This window comes from Mesocricetus auratus, unplaced genomic scaffold (assembly GCF_017639785.1).
Source record: "Mesocricetus auratus isolate SY011 unplaced genomic scaffold, BCM_Maur_2.0 Super-Scaffold_100031, whole genome shotgun sequence".
In the NCBI taxonomy this organism is placed as follows: domain Eukaryota; kingdom Metazoa; phylum Chordata; class Mammalia; order Rodentia; family Cricetidae; genus Mesocricetus; species Mesocricetus auratus.
In genome coordinates, this window is record NW_024429212.1 from 1,757,794 (window position 1) to 1,770,880 (window position 13,087).

The 13,087-nt window shown below is 44.2% G+C and overlaps 1 long non-coding RNA gene across 1 annotated transcript in view; it reads left to right on the top strand.

Annotated features, from left to right (window-relative positions):
* LOC110343256 overlaps positions 1-13,087 on the top strand; it is a 202,365-nt gene that overhangs the window by 130,670 nt on the left and 58,608 nt on the right. The window contains exon 3 of the long non-coding RNA XR_002385466.2: positions 1,699-1,837. This is a non-coding gene — a long non-coding RNA (uncharacterized LOC110343256). The remainder of the gene's footprint in view (positions 1-1,698; positions 1,838-13,087) is intronic.

The window sequence follows — 13,087 nt, forward strand, 5'->3', positions numbered from 1 at the left end:
GTTTTACCATCATCGTTTTCATAAGCAGTTATGGGGGTTACTATTTATTAAAGAGTGGGCAACTTTCTGATGGCTACACCATTGGAGAAAAGAGATAGCAATTCTCCCAGAAATCATTGGCTGCCAGAGGTGCCGCAGAGAGAGGTGGGACCACATGAGACTCTCCTCCATCCACAGTGAACTTAGTTTGGATGAGTTCATCACCCTGGTATTTCTGTCTAAAACATAAAAGTTAGCCACACTGGTCTCCACATGGGAAAATAAACACAAAGTCATCTCCATCCATCCATGAAAAATATATATTAAATATATGATTATGAAGGTTAACTAAAAGTTTGAACCTTTTGCCCCAAATTTGAGAAAAAAGATCACTACAAGTCTGGCAGCAATTATGCATGAGCCACCAAGGGTAAAGCCTTATAAGCAAGGTAGTTAAACTTTGGTCACCCAATTCAGCCTATTTAAGAGTGGGCCATAAAGCGAGGAAAAGTAATTAAAGAATGGGGGATGCACTTGAACCTTTCAGGCATTGCAATATCTGGGCCAAATATTCAGAGAAATATAAAGTTGGGGAAAGAAAGTGCCTTCACATCCATTAGAAGGTAGTGTCTGGTGCTAAAACAAATGAAAGCCATCAATATGTAGTTAGTGGGCTTGAACAAGGATGAATTTCCTATTTCAAAGCACATTGACCTACATCACAACTCTCAAAACCTTTTGTACTGGCTTCTTTCAGAAATGAAGTCAGCATATTCATGAAGTTCATTAAAGACATCGATTCTTTTAGCCACTGCTATGGAGGAAATAGTGTCAAGTATACTATATTTTCCTTCCCTTAGCGTCAACTTTGATCAAATTTCTTCTCATAATACCTGCAGCAGCTTCCAGAGTATAAATTACAACACTGTGTAATTTATACTAATGAAACAGATAAAGTAACGATCCATTCTTTGAACAAGACCAGTTAACTCAAATCCAGCAGAGCAGCGGGCAGTGGGTAGAGTTATATTACTAGCCAGCATGATAGGACACTTAATGAGATCTGAGAGGTATGATTGGGCCCAGAGAGATAATTGGCTCAAATTATTTTTCATTTTTCTTTAATCTTTACTTAAACGTGATTGCCAACATCCTCAAAGAATCAGAACTGGAGCCTCAGACAGAAATGGAAGGCTTGAATATTACAGTATTCAATTCCCTCAAGACATATTTAGTATAATTGGGACTCAGGTGACAATAGTTTCTCAGGTAGCCATGGGGCCATGGCATGGGCTGGACTTACAAAACCTCTGTTCTGTGACGCAAGCAAACAGATATCGTAGTATCACCTGGGATGTGTATTTAGGTGATGCCACGTACCCTTTACGGTTGAGCCATTGCTGATTGCATCTAGCTTCAGAATCCCTTGACTCTGTAGAGTCCTGTAGCAGCTCAGCATCCAAAAGGCGCCATATGTTCCCAGTCTTTCTGGAGTACCAGACTCTGGTGTCAGTAATGTCTTCCCTCTATGACTGTTCTTTGCTCTGTGCCTCACATTGCTTGAGAGTGAAAATAGTCTCATTCTAAAGTGTAGTGGTTTCATGGCTTACATCTTCCCGAGGATCCTTAGAGACAGAGAGAAGCATGCTTTCATCACATGGCAATAGCTGAGGAAGCCAGGTACTCGTAGCTCATTTAAAACCCTCTCCCATTCTACAGTTGTGGAAGGACACTGAACATCAGCTTAGACTGTGATCGCCTCATGCCTCCTGTGGTCCATTGGACACCTGCTCCACCCTGCATCCACCAGTGAGGCTGAATGCCCTGGGCACTTGTGGACACATCTACAAGTTGAAGGGTGAGTTCTCTGTGTTGTCCCACTTCAGGTACCTGGTAAGTGACCTGATATATTGAGAGCTCTGCTTTGTCCCATGCTAAGTGACTTGGGAGACACAGTGAATGTGGGAAGGACAGATTTCCATTAAGAAAAGAAAAGTTAATCAGTTACATGAACAAGTAAGAGAAACTAGTAACTGTGCTTTCTTCTCTCCTGTGGACTGCCCTAAGCATGGGACTTCTAAGGAATTTATCTGAAAATATCACATATGCTCTCACACCGGCAGTATTTCTTGGAAAGTTCTGGGTAGTTTGTCATGAATCATAGTGCTCTCCCTCTTGCCATTTCTGTTTTTCACTTTTAATCCTGAGAGTATGTCTCCTAATACAGTGCTGACCATTAAGCTTTGTCTCACATTTCTCTTCCAAGGAACCTAAACTGTTCTAGAAAGGAAGCTGCTGAAAGAAGGAGTAGGGTTTCTATTGTTCATTGTCTAACAGCAATATTTACAGTCAGTGGTTATGCAGGGAAGCACCCATTTACTGAATTCCTCTTTCATGTACTTGTCAGGTCCAAAGGACTCTCTAAACCCCCACAACTCCAAAAGACAGTCTCCAAATATCCAGAAACAGAGTCAATCTAGACTACAGGAGGCTTTCTGGAGGTTAGATAGGCCATCCAGGCTCCCTCAGTGTCACAAGTTCCTGTTACATATTTTAAAGTGCATGCTAGCATCCTAGCCCTTCTTTCCTCCCTACCCTAAACTTCCTCTAGATCACAGGCTTCCTTCCTCATTCTTATAACCCTGCTGTTTTGTGTCCTCTCTATTCTCTGTTCCTGCTTCTCTTACTATATTTTCTCTACTCTTTATCCCCCGCTCTTCTGTGCTGTCTTGCAGACAGCCTGGCCATATCCAGTCTGCTGGCCTCATTCAGTATACTTTTCCTCTCTGTTTCAGACTCTCTCAGGTGCCTCCAGTTGTTCTCTCCCTCATGCATACAATAAAAGCTTCCCCTTCAACCATGCCATGCAGTGGTCATGTCATCAGTATATATAATCCCGAGGTGAGAAGTGTTAGAAAGAATGAGTCCTTGTAGTGCATTGTGAAATAATCAAGCAACAATGATCATAGGATCTTGAGAGTGGGTTTTTTTATCTGATGGATTTAAAGAATTTTGGACAGAAAGTAGCAAAAAAAGAAAAGCTCAGAGAGCCCTCACATCGCCTTTGAGGAAGATTGTATCCTTAAGCCTGAGGATGTGTTGTACTGAACATCAAGCTCAGCATCTGATGGAAGGTGTAAGATACCTGGGGAAAGCCTTAACACACAGAATTCAAAGGTCCTTATATCAAAGTCAAGTCTTTCAGCAAACTCCTGGAGCTGACTAGTGCTACATGAAGGACGGGCCTGGGAACTGTGCGCATCTAATTCCCCTGAATCCTCCCGTCCATGGAAGCAGACTCTTCAAGTTGCCAAAGGAAAGAGTTCTGCCTTTCTTGAAAACATTCAATGATGTCACTTAAGAGGAACATCACATTGTGTTGTCTGCCTACCTCAACCTCTTGTCCCCCCCCCCCACATCAAAGAGAAGAAAACAGGCCTAGTGACATAGGTGCTGGGGACTCTGGTAGGTTTTCAGTGGATGACACTGTTGGGATTGGGTCTTGTGGTGTGAGTTATAGGTGGCAGAATATGTAGGTGACTTTGGGATACATGGACTTTGAGGAAGGATTTTCTACATTTATTGAGAAGAGAGAAGTTGCTCCTATGGGTTCTCTGTTACGGGTTGCTGAAGCCTGAATCAGAATGGCCTAAGGAAGGAAAAAGATGACAGAATTATACGATGGTGGATTGAAGAGAAAGTCAGAAATCTCAGGGAGGGGGCATAGAAGCCAGGGACTGTTTAGGATGTGAACCTGAGAACCCATTGCTGCCATATTTCCCGAGGGGGCCTGGGTGACATCATCTCTTCAAAGATGTCTGGGCTGGTCATGGATGGCCACTGCAGATGCAGACTGTAGATGATGGCTATGATACTTGTGTCTCTTGACTCAGGAAAAGCTCAGCCTCCATATCTAATAGTCATCAAAAATCTCACTGTCTCCTATCCCAGTGCAGTTCCTGGCAAGGAACTAGGAAAGCAGTAGAGTAGGAGAAAGCATCTTGAAAGAATACCGCAGGGGTTTCTCTCGGGGAGACTGATTTCTCCTTCAAAGAGTCCTGTGCCAGTGAGTTGTCAAGAACTGATAAAGCAGGCTAGAGATCACTGGGTCAATCCTCTGCTTGGTAGGTGTGGTTGTCCTTCTGAAACACAAGTGGAGAAACACTTGGTGGGTAATAAAGACCCTGAAGTTCTAACAATCGTATAGATCCTCATGGACCCAGACATCATGGTTACTATTTCAGTCCTTACAGCCCAACGTGGTAGGATGTCACTGTAATGGATGGGTGCTGTTCCATGTCTTCTGTCCCAGAACCCTATCACTGTCATTGTCACCCCCATCCCAGAGTACCTGATTATCTTGAGCTCCTGTAGAGTTTCTTGCTGACTACTGTATTGGTGTCATCTTTCCTTTCAGAGCTTGTGATGGGTTGTATCTGAGGCCAGTCTACCCAAATAAAATAGACTCAGGGGCTTAACCAATTGATATATCCAATCCTTCACGGTCTGGAGGTCATGGTGCCAGAAGATCCCATTCCAGCGAGGGCTCAGACTCTGGAGCAGCCAGGATCCACACAGTCATCACACAGGTCTTAATGTGTACAGAAGGAGGGTGGTAGAGCCTTAGTCTCTAATAGGAGCTAGAGCACAGCCCCATGGGAAAGATCTGCCCTCCTAAACTGCTCTCCATTTGAAGAACAGCTTTCCCTTTCTTACTCTGACATCAGATTAACCTTGGTACATGAGACACTAGTCTGGTAACTGAAGCTCACCATAAGAGCTGTGTGTTATTGATCCCTGTGAGCTAGAATAAATGAGGATTGACAGCTAACACTTGTCTCTTTGAGTGTACATTCTGGATCAGATGAGCACAATAAGTAGGAGGGAGACACTTCAAGTGTTTCCTCAACTCAAAGCTGAGGGGCTGCCCATACCTAGTGCTGAAAGGAGAGTAGTGCTTGGTTCTGGGTCATACCCATGATCTCATTACCTTTCTCTCCTGGGGCCTCTGAAGATAACACCACCTTAATCATGCCTTCATATTCTTTCACACCTCTGGTGGTTAGAAGTGTAAAGTCATGGGCTCATCGGAGCTACATTCTTCTTCATGATGTGCTGAGGGATAAGAACTCTTAGCTCTTCAGTCTTGTTTACGGTCATCCATGACATTCCTCCTCTAGTAAACACATCCCAGCCCCCATTGTCCCATGGTCATCCATTCCCCCACATTTCTATGTTGTCTTTCTTATGTGCATGTCTGACTCTGCACTAACCTGCCCTTCCTTTAAAGACTTCTGTCACGCTAAAAGAGCACACTTCAATTTCATCCTAATGGTTACATTGGCAAAAGTGGTGTTTCCACATACAACTGCTTTCATAAGCAGTGGAGATGGATGGGCTTTGGTGCACACTTTTGGAGTCATAGATCACTCAAAACACCTAGCATGTTGCTAGATTATCCTAGATCCAGCCTCAAGGCTATCTTCACAGGCAGTGGTAAAGGGCAGTATTTCTAGGGGGAAGTCCTTTGTCCTGTTTATCTATTTCCGTAGAAGAAAAGGTGAACTGATGGGTAAGTATCATGAGGTTTGGGTTTCCAGAACCCATTATGGATACCATAATATGGGCTTATTTAAGTGACTTATGTAAAATAGTATGTTTGTATAGAATGCACATAGATCTTTGCATATGATTTAAACAAGTATAATACCCAATGCATTGTAAACGCTATAACATAGCTGTCATACTGCCTTTCTCACAGAATAATGGCAAGAAAGGAAATGTGCACACATTGAGTAAGTATGCAGATTTCTCTCCCAAACATATATATTCTGATGCTAGGCAGTTGGTTTTTAACTATTAACTTGACACAATCTAGAATCACCTAGGACAGGAGTCTTAATGAAGAATTGTATAGATCAGTTTGGTGTGTGGACGTGTCTCTGAGGGACTGCTTAGCAATTAACTGATGTGGGAAGCCCCAGCCAGTTGTGGGTTTCACCATTTCCTGGGTGTGGTGTCCTGAACAGCGTAAGAGGGGAGAAAGCGAGCTGAGCACAGGCAAGCAAGCATCCATATGCTTATTCTTTCTCTGCTTTTACTATGGATATGGTGCTTCCAATCTGTCTCCCAGCTATGTAAATATTTCAAACTATTACCAGCCCCTTCTTCTCAAACAGGCTCCTCCTCCATCAACTTTGGTGCATAGTGTCCATGCCAGCACTGAACTCCTGATTGGTGTGTGAAATACATTCTTCCCCCTCAACATGCAGGGATGGGGGAACATAGCTTTGCCTGAATAAGAAAATTTCTCAAGCTCTCCTCTTTCCAAGGCCCTTCCATCCTCTCCGAGGCTAAATGTGAGTGGTGGGGGTATTTAGATTAGGTCTTGATAGAACAATTATCTTCTTTTCTAGCTACTTTAAAGTCCTTGTAGTCAAGCCTGAATAAATTTTAGCCTAATTGTGACTTATTAGCACCCTGGGTCCAGTCCGCTGAAACTGTGCAGATTCCTTCCCTCTTCTTATATGCTGGATATCTTAAAGATCTTTGGTTTAGACTGGCCTGCTACCATTTTCCAGCTCTGCGCTGACCTATTTTTTTTTTTTTTTGGTTTTTTCGAGACAGGGTTTCTCTGTATTGTTTTGGAAGCTGTCCTGGAACTCGCTCTGTAGACCAGGCTGGCCTCGAACTCACAGAGATCCACCTGCCTCTGCCTCCCGAGTGCTGGGGTTAAAGGTGTGCGCCACCAACGCCCGGCTGGGTTGACTACATTTAAACAAATATGTACCACAAAGCATTGGTCAGACTCTTGGGACCTTGGATTAATGACACTGCCGTGGTTCCTGCCCTTGGAAAATTAGTCAACGCTGGAGGTGAACGAAGGCATATTAGAAGTATTTAAATGACTGGTCATACCCAGGATTTTCTCTGTAAAGCAGACTTCATGTAGTAATACAGAGCAGTCCTGTGGGCAAGTAAAACTATATAGTAAGTGAAGAAACTGAGGTGAGACCTGTTAAAGAATAGAGTATTTTCTATTTGTGTTTGTCCAGACTGCGATGCAGCAAGTAGAGTTGTGTGTCTTCAAGGAAGCTCACATTTCTGCCTTAATATGTCAGGACTCTTTAGAAATAATGGGACAAGATAGCATATTTTCATATGTGTGTAAAAAATCATATATATACACATATATACATGCCTATATACATACACATGTATGTGTGTATGTATATTTATATGCACGTAAGTTTATATATATATATGTATGTGTGTGTGTGTGTGTGTGTGTTAGTGAATTTTCCATTTTCTTTCTCCAGTGTCTGTCTCTCTATGGCAGCTCTGCCCCTGCAGCTTCCCAGGAATCTTCACATGCCATCCTTCTTTGCCACTGTCCTCTGTGCCTGTGACATACATTTATACATCCCGTCTTTCTGTGACACTCATCTGACTCTTTGGTCATAGGTGAGGAGGCTCATCTGACTTTTTGACTGTTGATGACACTTATATTACTCTCTGGCCACATTCTGTTTGTTTTCTGCATTTGAATAAGGCACGCTCACAAAGGAAGATGTAAGTGAGGAGTCACAATGGGTGTAGAGTCTGAAACTAGATGGAAAACCACAAGAGTGGAAAAGGAGGGGTTGAAGGGGGGGGTGAGGAAACGGACACATGAGACCCGAAAGCAGAAGGAGGTTAGGAAGTGTGGTGGAAGAGTAAAATACAGGAATTGAGGGAGACGAAGAGAAAGAGGGGAGGAGAAGGAGGAGAATCAACGAAATCAGATTTTAAAATATTTAAATATAATATGAAATATAATATTAAAATATTATAATTAGTCTGACTACTTCATTTTCTAATAAGAATTAGGAGCGTTCAGTGGCAGTGATCATGAAGCTGGTGAAAACATATTGTATACTGTATAAACCGAAGGCATGACTGCTCTATGGTATGGGATGGTTTTATTGCAGATATAAGAGAGAGAGCAGCTAGAGACACCCAGAAGAATCCAGAAAAGAGAGAAAAAGAAGTACATTGGACATGTACTTCTTGATAGGACCAGAGCTGTGAGGCCTCGAAGGGAGAATAGCAGGGAATGGAGAATAGAGAGCATACTGAGGGTAGAAGGGCCTAGAAGAGTGAGAACAGCTGGGCTATAAGAAGGGTGAGTAGCTGAGGGGAGGGAAGGCTCAGGAACTGGCATGGGGACATTGAAATGTGTAGCATGTGTAGTGACCAGTCCCCCATTTTAGCAGCCATTACAGGCTAACATGTGCTTGCATGACCTTGCCGCTCCTGTCCTGGTCATTAAGGTCGGATGCCCTCCTCGTGGCAAGGAATCAATTAGAAGTTAGCTGGCAGGGCTGTGCTTTACAGCTCTGGGTGTGCTTTAAGGACAGTGCTCAACAGTGACCTGCAGAACATAGCAACCGCCCTGAGAGGGCCTATGGGCCACAACAACCAGTTGACCAATCAACACAGGGCGATCACCCAAACCTGAAAGTGTACCAATCCTGAGACTGTTTCATACCCCTAGACACTCCCCTTATGCTGCCCTTTAAGGTTCCTGCCTCGAGGTTGCGAGGGGTCTTTCTCCAGCCATTCACCATGGTGGCGGGGTGAAGTGCCCTAGCTAATGAGGTTAGCTCGTTAAACACCTACTATAAAAGACTCTTTGCTTTTGTATCGAAATGGGCCTCTTAGTGATTTTGGGGTTCAGAATTTGGACACAACACATGCATTTGTGAGCAGGGACAGAGGGAGCATGGACCTTGGTTATGTAGATAGGTGCCACAGGCACATATTAATTGGAGAGCCTCATGTCCCTTTTGCTGGAGGTAAGGGAAATGACTCCTTTTGATAGACAGGAACCAGCCTCACAAGTTTCTGAGGAATTTTAGCTTTTACTTAACCACCAAAATCCTCTGATTGTCCAGGCTGAGCTCATTTCTGGATACTTGAGTTTCCATTTGGAGTTTGGGGAATTAGTTGTTCCTTAGACCTGACATACATGTGTGGTGTGTGTGTGTGTGTGTTAGATCCTTGAAGAATTGATAAGTAGAATAAAAAATTTTTAAACGAATTGAAAAGTAAGAACACACCTGAGTTGATTTTGTGGCCCCTCAGTGACACCCCCCCCAACACTGCCTCCTGGCTTTCCCTCCTGTTGCTTTTGTTTCAGCCATATGATCCTATCTCTGTTCCTTGAACAAACCAAATGAGCAAGTGCGGGTCACTGCTGGCTCTGCACCTGGCTAGCCTCATACCCATTCCACTTGCAGGACAGTCTTCTTGCCCCCTGACACCTGGATCAAATGTGACACTTGACCTTACCATCTTAATAGTGCCAGTCCTATCCTTTCACCCCCCACTGTTCCTTCCTGACCACAGTACCACTGACCCTGCACTCTGCCCTTCATGTTAAGTCCATTGTTTATTTTTTGTCACAGCAATGGTAATTATTATCTCCATAAGGGATCTTGGGCGGTTTGCTCAATAGCACTGTCGCTGTCTCCTTACTTGGAATAATATCAGGTGCATATGGCGGACATGCTCCCGAACATTTGGTGACCAAATCCAATGATAACTTTCAGGTCATTCGCGTGGCTTCTACCTACCTTGCTTTGAAGATTTAAAGCTTGTATTCCTAAATAGCTGGGTATTTTTCCTTGTCTATTTTAATCTTTCTATTTCTGTGACCTCCAGGCAGGTGCTGGGCTTCCACAAGGCTTAGGGATCCCACAGAGATATAGAAGGATGGTAATTATATGCGTGGTGCACAGGGGCTGACTATTCAGATGTCCTAGTCTGAAAGACAATGAGCAGGCTGCACCAAACCCTGGAGCAAATTAGCACATGCTGTGTCCCTCTGGAGCTCAGTGGAAATGACTTGCTGTTGGAGGTCAGAGGGCCGGTTTATTGAATAAGCCTCACAGCCCCTAGGCGGCACCTCTCTGGATGGTGAGCAGCAGCATATAGGGAGGTGCTGTTAAATCACAGACAAACCTCTGCCTTCAGGCGACTTGGTATCTACGCTACTGCTTGACCTGGTTGGTGATGGGTGGTGAAAATGAGGCCAAGAAGAAAAGCTACAGTGTAAGAAATGGGATCCCCAATAATTTTCTGTCCTCCTAGTGTGTGAGTCTCATTTGTATTGATGTGCTGACATGTCATTCCCTGTGACAATGACATAAGCAGCCATTACATCCACCTGCAATATCCCTGCTTCCCGAGCTTATTTCAAATGTGTGCTGACAACCTGTTAGTCACCACTCTACTCTCAGAGCACTTTGTGGCTCTTCTTGCAGTACCTTTATCATCATGAACGTGTGCCTATGTCTGGCTTCCCTTTCTCCAACTGGAAATTCTATTAGGACACTGTGCCAGCTAGGTTTTTGTCAACTTGACACAAGCTAGAGTCACGGAGAAGAGGGAACCTCAACTGAGAAAATGCTTCCATCAGACTGGTCCGTAGGAAAGCCTGTGGAGCATTTTCTTAAGTAGCGACTGATGTGGGAGGGCCAGGCTCATTGTGCTGTGCACCATGGCTCTGCTTCGGTTCCTGCATTCATATTCCTGATCCTGCCCTGGCTACCCTCAATAATAAACTGTGACTAGGAAGTATAAGCAAAGTAAGCCCTTTCCTTCCTGTGTTGTTTTTGGTTAGCGTTTTATAGCATAGAATCAAAGAGACACTAACTAGGACAGATCCCAGAATGTCTTCTCTATCCCTTCAGTGCCCTGTCTGCTCCACCAACCCCAGGAAAATGAAGCATCTGGGTGCCAGAGTGGGGAAACCTTTACTCAAGTCTCAGGACAAGCCAATGCCCCAGTAGTTCAAGAGAGACCGTTCTTGCTGCAAGCACACGAGGTTTATTCGGGGAACCAGTGCACTGGGGCCGAGCTCATGACCCTCGAAGGGGCAGAGGAGTTCGACCCCTAGTAGCTGCAGTCCGGGGTTTTTTAAAGGGAAAAACCGAATCAGGGAGTTAGGCAAGCATCATAAAGGATGAGGAAGTTAAATGATAGCTTATGTCTTAACAGGAAGGTTATCTCAAGCAAGCATTCTTTGGACATTGTACAGTTAAACATTGAGCAGGAATGTGGTGAGCTAGTTCCTGGATCAGGGAGGGTTATCTTTTAAGTTTATCTTGAGGTCTCCGGTTTCTCAGGAGAGGGCAGAAGGACAAGTCACTCTGTGATGGGCTAGTCACTAGGGGTCTAAAAGTGTTGAGTTGGGATCTCTCAAGTATCCAGTTGTAATTTGAGCATCTTCTGAATGCAGCCGTGCATTCCAACTGAATCCTTGAGCTACATCATCTGGGGTTATATATCACTTAGTTTGCCCATTTGTACTTTTTTTAAAAACAGGCAATTTTTATTTCTAGTGACATGAGATGGTAGATGAGACAGGGAGGTACAAGAGTCCAAGATTTCCTCAACAGGCTTTGACTTTGGTTCATCGAAATATCTCAGAAAATTCTCAATGACCACATGGCCCCTGAGAGATTTTTAATCTTCTGTCTCTGAAAACACAGAAGGGAAGAATAGGACTGGAGAAGGTCTCAGGCCTGCCATACCTGTAGGAAAGGGATTGTGGGAATATTTTCCTGAAGGAATGGCAAGTATGAAGAATGACCCAAACTAGTCCTTGCATCCAGCAAGAAGGCTGAGTGTGACTTCAGTTCAGTGATGACCTCAGCAGGTGAGGGAGAGGGTATCTTCTTGTCTTGTTCATAGTCTCTCTCTCTGTCTCTCTCTCTGTCTCTCTGTCTCTCTCTCTCTCTGTCTCTCTGTCTCTCTCTCCCTCCCTCCCTCCCTCCCTCCCTCCACCCCTCCCTCCCTCCCTCCCTCCCTCCCTCCCTCCCTTCTTCCCTCTCTCCCCGGGCTTTGCTCCTAGTCTAGCCAACTCTGCCTGAATCCTATGGGAATTTCAGATTTTGAATTGAAAAATTTATGAAAAAATGTTCTTACAAAAACTGTGTTTTAAAAAGTATCCTCCCTTTGGTGTCTGTCTTTCTAATGGGCTGTGATGCTGCAGGGAAATTATAGGTTTTCTCAACCTCCATTGCAAGATTGGACAATGGTGGCATCTGATGTCAGCCTGCTTAGATCAAACACCCGACTGGTTTCATCCCATCTGAAGACCTCTTTCTTGTTCCAAATCTTATAACAGTAGCTAGCCTTAACTGTGCCCAGAATGACTCAAGAAAACTTTGCAGTCCTTAGCCTCCTTCCTGCAAAGCACACTCTGTCCCTTCACTATGGCTTCTCAGTTGACAAATTACCCCAGGAAATTTTCACATTGATTCACCTGCAAATCTGAAGTTCTGTTATCTGGGTCCAAAGAGAGCAAGTCTTGACTTAAGTGATGTGGAGGCCATTGTCAGTGTACTTATGTCTGTTGCCCACTCTGCATTTGTACCCCATCTCCCAGGTACACCTTTGCAGTCTACATACCTCATAGCATTTCCCTGTAGCTATCTATGTGATATGTACTTGCAGTTGTATGTGTCTGCTCCCTATTTGCTTGTATTGATCTGCAGATGATTTTATCTGGCCAATTTTCAAGTAAATTGATACTGTCAAGTCCCTCTGCCTCAGAATCTGATCTAGAGGACACAGCCATGATTGTTGCATGCTACGTACTACATGTCTCCTTATAAGGAACAGTTGATGAATTGGGAGGTAGGATATCAGAGAGGATTGATGACATTCTCAACCCAAATGGGACATGACAGATCTCTTAATTAGGTTTCTATTGCTTCGATGAAACACCATGACCAAAGAGCAGGTTGGGGAGGAAAGTTTTTATTAGGCTTACACTTCAGCATTGCTGTTCATCACTGAAGGAAGTCATGGCAGGAACTCACGCAGGGCAGGATCCTGGAGGGAGGAGCTGGTGCAGAGGTCATGGAGGGGAGCTGCTTACTGGCTTGCTTCCCTTGGTTTGCTCAGCCAACCTTCTTATAGAACCCTGGGCCAGCAGCCCAAAGATGGTACCACCCACCACTGATTACTAATGAGAAAATGCCTAAGAGCTGGATCTCAAAGAGTCATTTCCTTATCTGAGGCTCCTTCCTCTGATGACTCCTGCTTGTGTCAAGTT